Genomic DNA, 6,000 nt, shown 5'->3' with positions numbered 1-6,000 from the left:
CCTATTCTAGTTGTCTTAACTTCTGTTTGTGGATATTCAAATCTTCCTGAATCGTTTACTTCGCGGTAGTTTCTTGGATTATTTTTACAAGGGGTTAATCATCTCCTTTTGTACTGATTTTTACTAGTGTCATTTCCAGAGTAATTTAATTTTTCAGTTCTGGGGATGGCACGTCCTCTCTATGGGCTGGATGAAAGTATGCCGTGCTTACACCAGATCACTCAGGTGGCATGGCCATACTTTGTATAACATATTACTCCCTCCCATTTGATGAAATACTCTGCCTCCTGGATTTTCCCTGGTCCTTTGGCTTTAATTGTATTCCCTGAGGGGATTGTGTGACTAACCTATGTAAGCTACAAAAAAAAAAAAAAAACCTGTGCATCTCTTTTTACTAGATCTTCCTATGTTTTGACTTGCAATTTTTATTCAGGCAAATTCCTGTTTGTTAGTAGGAGCAATTATTTTCAAGGAAGACTAGGCCCAAATCTGAATGGGTCTTGGCTTGTTAGCTCAAGTTTCTTAAAAACAAAATCTGAAATCTGTCACTTGTGTTTATTTGTCATAAATAGTTGTGGCCTTGTTATTTTCATTAGTATTGTTAATTTTGCCTGTAGGTCTTCATGACTTACATTATTCTTCCTTTCCTTCCCCCAGTTTTCCCACCACTTTCCTATTTCTAAGAAAAGCCTGTGATTTGTTTTGTTGGCTATCCCTCTGGGAGGATGGGCTATGGAAAGGACTAAGATACATTATTGTGAAATTATTCTTAGAACTGAGTAACGACCTCTAAGGGGCCACAGATGTTAATTTGAGAAATGTTGCTTTAAGTGGTTTTTCCTTCATCTACATCCTTATCAAATATGTTTATCCTTTGAACCTCAAACCTTTCTAAGTGTTAGCACCCAGAAGGTATGAGTAAGTCTTTTTAACATTTAGACCTAAATTTTGTTGGCTATATTCCTCACTGTGGTACCTAGAAGACTTAAGGGACCCTTCTGGAGGTTTAAACTCACCTCTAGTCTCCAGGAATCTTTAAAGGGTGCCTATGGCGACCATGTTTCCATGGAACCATGCCCTGGCCCAGAACACTTTACATTCCACTGGCTGAGCTGGGCACCTGCCTCCAGGCGCCCCCTGAGGCCGGCTGTCACCCACTAAGTTCTCTACTGCTGCCTATCTCTAGGCTTCTGCTCAACCTGCAGCCCTGAGGTATCTGCTCAGTTGCTGTCACACACCTGTACTTGAGAGCCTTATGCTCTGCCTTCTGAGCCAGTAGAGCCCATCTTTCTTTGCCATTTGCAAGCAGCTCCTCTCTCTTCTGTGTTCCACTCTTTCCAAAGCACCACAAAAGAATTGCCTGGGCTCCAAGAGTTTAACAGGTCAGACTTCTGTTTATATAGAATTCTTTTAAGGGCTGGCTTAAGAAGCTATTACTACATTTACCCAAAAACAGCATTCTCCTCTTACAATTTGACCCTTATTCTGGGTTAATCCTATTCTAACTCATGGTATCAGAGACCTTTCTTTGTTATTTTTCTTCATACACTTCATGATTCTTCCTTAAAATTTGTCTTTAGTTTTCCAGTCATACCTAGACCCCAACCTTGGATACTTTGCTCTTTTACTAAGTGGACGAATATTGGATGGAGGAACTCAGTTATTGAAAAACAACTACCATTTACTGAACATTTACTAAGCAAATATGCCAAAATTTTTAATATGTTATTTCATTTAATTCTCAAAAGAACCCTAGGAAATACAGGGAATATATACACTAAATATACAACACAGAATTAGGTGGAAGATAGGAGTATCTGTAAGATTGTTGTCTCTTCCCTACGAACGTCACAGCAGGTAAAGTTAAGACACAGATGTTCACATCTCTTAGTGCCTAGATCTAAGCCTAGGGTATTAAATGGTGGCTTGTGTGCCTAAGAAATGATAAAAATGTTAATGTTTGCTTTCTTGTGTCCATCTGAAACTGAAACCATTTTCAGATTTTTGAATGAATCATAGGATTGTATTTAAGCATGAATTAGTTATCTCTTAAAATGAATAGATTTGATTAAATCAAACAATGAGTGAACATGATCAAAAAAAGTTCCAGAGAAAAACATTTTACATTTATTTTGCCTCTATGACAAATTCATATATTTTATTATGCTCAGTGTTTTAAATCTCATTTATCTTTTTCTTCTCCAATTCCATCTCCTTAATAAAAAAGTTCCCAAAATATGAAACATCTCTTGAAATCAATGAGAGAGACATTTAATACACTAACACTCCATAAAATACATGTAACAGCTAATCTACTTAATTTAAATTTTCATGATCTCCCTGCAGTGTTTATGCTACTTATGATTCTGTGCCTAGTTTCCTCATTTATAAAATAGGAGATACTAATAATATGACCCCATTGGGTGGTTGTGAGCTCTGAATAAGATGGCATATATAAAGTCTTTGGAACAGTAGGTGTTACCTATTATTATTAACAGTGCAAACTATTTAATGATAGTAAGACACCTCTATTAAATGAGAAACAATAGATACATCTTAGATAGTAATGGATATAACAATAAGTAATATATACAAATAAATCTAGTAGATATATCTATTAAAATAAGAAAGAAATATGCGTGTGTTTGTATTTATATATATACTCTATGTGTGTGTGTAGACAAACAGATAAAAATTATTTAATAGGAAGTTTTTTTAACACACACACACACACACACACTCATCTGTATTAGGTATAGCAAAGCCAACTGTATGAAAAAATTAACCTAGTGACCTCTTCCCCAATCAGTTATTGACAAATAAGGGAGTTTCATGATGTACAATTTTTAGATGTTGACCTGAAACAAGAGTGGCTGCTATGCAAGGACCATAAATGTAAATACATTTCAGGCTGAAAATACAAAACTATTTGAGCAGTAAGTTTCCTCATAAAACACATACCTAGATATTACAAAAGTCAGGTTAAAATTTCAAACTGAATTTGAATCTCCATGGGATTTCTAAGGTCTTGAAGTTGGTAACGACACCAACGAGTATGTTTGGGTCAAATCTGTGCTTTCCAGAGCCCAGTCTCTGGAAGTGACTGGTAGTGCCCAGGATCTACCTCCAGGACAGGGTTACAGGATGTAAAACTCCTGGGGTACCTGAGGTGCTCTCTTTTTGCTGGTTGTGCAACCATGGAAAGAGATGGAAGAGAACAGAAGGTGAAGTTCTGATTCACATTTGGACGTGTCCAAGGCAGAGGGAGATAGAACTTAACCCTGCTATGGTCCACAAACCAAAGAATTAAGGCCTTGGCCCAAGCTGTGAGACTATTTGGCTGCCACTCATCCTCTTGGTTATAGAAACATCATCCAGAACTTCTCTTATTTAGTAACATAGTATTCAGACCCAACTGACCTATTAAAAGAGCGACTGTGAAGTCCTGAACTTAAGTTGCCTTACTTTTTAGTTGCGTTGACTTGAGACTGTTGCAGTATGATAACATTTAACAGAGGGAGAATTTCTGATTATCACATGTCATTCAATTTCTCTGAATAAGGAATCTTTTCCCCATTTAGATAGTCATAAAATGAAGAGGACACAAAATTGTTATGAATCCCTAACATTTAAATATATTTACTCTTGAGAGGTCAGCTTTCTCCTATAGTCAAAGAATGTTGGCAGGATTGTGTCTCTAGTACTAGGAGTACTTGAAGGACTGAGTGAGGAGAGGTGAAGGAGATAACAAATCAGAAGACCTGGGTTGTTTTGGGGGCTTCCCTTTGCCATTTTGGGGGCTTTCAGGGCATGGTTGTTTCTGGTGTTGCAGAATCTTAAAGGAAAAGACTTAACCAGATTAAATCCACATTTGGACTCGCAGCTGACACCCCCACAGAGCTGGGTCTTTCCACTGGGAAGCCCCTCAGGTTGCCTTACTCAGGGGAACTGCAGGCTCACAAGAATGAGTACCTTTAAAATGAACGGTCAACCACCCCACCCCCATATATCTCACTCTCAACACTGCCCAGACCTAGTTCCTGCCCCAAAGACTTTCTCTTCCCTCTTCCCAAACTTTCCAATCTTTCCTGGCTCTCCCTCAAGCCCAGCCAGGTCAACTTTTTGTTTCTTTCCTCTCCCCTCCCTGGCTCATTGTCTTACGGTTCACAGCAACTTACCCTTACATTTCTCTTTTAAAACTTCTGTTTTCTTTACTACCTAGATCCAGCAGCCCCTATGAACTGGGGAGTTAGGTGCAAGATGGACTTTCCTGTTAAGGGAACTGTATGAGCTGATGCCGAAGTGACACCCAGCTTATACCTTGGGGATTGGTGGGAATATGTGGATTTGGGATATGCATACCCTGGTATTGTATATTCATTTGTTTGCTATCTTCTCCCTCACTAGAGAGCACAAGAACCGCTTATTTTTTTTTATTTCTGTATCTGTAATCATAAGAAAAAAGTCTAGCATATACTAAGCACTCATTAATACTGACTAAATGGAGACATCTGGGTGGCTTAGATGGTTAAGCACCCAACTCTTGATTTCAGTTCAGGTCATGATCTCATGGTTCATGAGTTTGAACCCCCAGTTGGGCTCTGCACTGATAGTGCAGAGCTTGCTTGGGAATTCTCTCTCTCTCTTTCTCTCTCTCTCTCTCTCTCCTTCTCTTTTTGTCCTTTCCCCACTCTCTTTCTGTCAAAATAAACACATATACCTCTAAAAATTTTACTGACTGAATGAATTCATTGAGCATCCACTATGTTATAGGTGCTGGAAGAAGATAGGCACTGCCACCATGTTGCGAATGGGAAAACGAAGGAGAAAAAGGACTACCTCAGTACTATTTAAAATGGGAACAGGTTCTGTATTTCCAGATATCCAGCTTTTGTCTACAATAAAGTGTTTCAGAGTATAACTACTTTTGACTTGAATTTCCCTATCTTTCTATAAGGAAAGAGCCTACGAAAACAACTTTTTCTAAGCTGGGTCTGTTTGTAAGCATTGGTTTCTTTCTGCTTAATTTTGGAAAATGAGCATGGCCCCATGGAATCTAGCAAATGGATGTTCAGAAAACCAGCACCATCTGACTGTACTGGCTCCTAGGGACGCCATAATGAAGTACCGCAGAGTAGAGGGCTCAAACAATAGAAATGCATTTCCTCACAAATCTGGAGGCCAGAAGGCCCGGAGCAAAGTGTTGTCAGGGTTGGCGGCTTCCAAGGCCTTTCTTTTTGGTTTGTGGATGGACGTCTCCCTGTGTCATCACATGGCTGTCCCTTTGTGCACATCTTTTTCCTAATACCCTCTTCTTATAAAGACACCAGTCATATTGGACTAGGACACAACCTAATGACTGCATTTAACCTTAATTACCTTTTAAAAGACCTTACTTCCTAATACTGTTATATTCTGAGGTACTGGGGGATAGGACTTCAGTACACAAGCTTTAGGATAGGGACCACAACTCAGCACATAACACTAATCCTGATTTTACAAAATGTAGGGTAATATCCAAGACTCTTTTTAAAAAACCTTATGATGTGGGTATTGTAACCATGCATCACACTGCCGCCCATTCCCTGTCTCTTGTCATTGGTGCCTGCCTCTTTCTGGTTTTCTCCCCAGAAGGAGATCAGCAAGGTGATCAGAGCAGGTCACAGAGGGATCTAGAAATCCAAGACAGGCGTTTTGTACCAAGTAAATAAAAGGAATTATCATCCATCTAAGGTTCATTGTTTAAATTACCATGTTTATTCATGTCAACACACAATACAATACAACAACTTACAAAAAACCATTTATCTTCATGTAATATAACTCTTCAGTGAACAGAAGTACTACTGTTAATGTTTTGACCTTTTAAGGTCCAGCCTTGGGTCAAAACAGTATTCAGAGAAATAGCAGATTCTTCTCTACCTTTCCCAATATACACACAAAGAAAACTCATATTTCCTATAGTCCTACTCCAGCAATTATACAAAAATATCACATGTC

At 38.7% G+C, this 6,000-nt stretch overlaps 1 long non-coding RNA gene across 1 annotated transcript; it reads left to right on the top strand.

Moving 5' to 3' along the window:
• The first annotated feature begins 1,109 nt into the window (after window positions 1–1,109).
• LOC115287791 lies at window positions 1,110–4,924 on the top strand. Its single transcript, XR_003906658.1, has 2 exons — window positions 1,110–1,382; window positions 4,774–4,924. It is a non-coding gene; the product is annotated as an uncharacterized LOC115287791 (long non-coding RNA).
• Window positions 4,925–6,000: the final 1,076 nt, after the last annotated feature.

This window comes from Suricata suricatta, chromosome 3 (genome assembly GCF_006229205.1).
Source record: "Suricata suricatta isolate VVHF042 chromosome 3, meerkat_22Aug2017_6uvM2_HiC, whole genome shotgun sequence".
Lineage (NCBI taxonomy): Eukaryota > Metazoa > Chordata > Mammalia > Carnivora > Herpestidae > Suricata > Suricata suricatta.
Note: the sequence above shows the minus strand (reverse complement) of the source record. Positions and strands in the feature narration are given on the sequence as shown.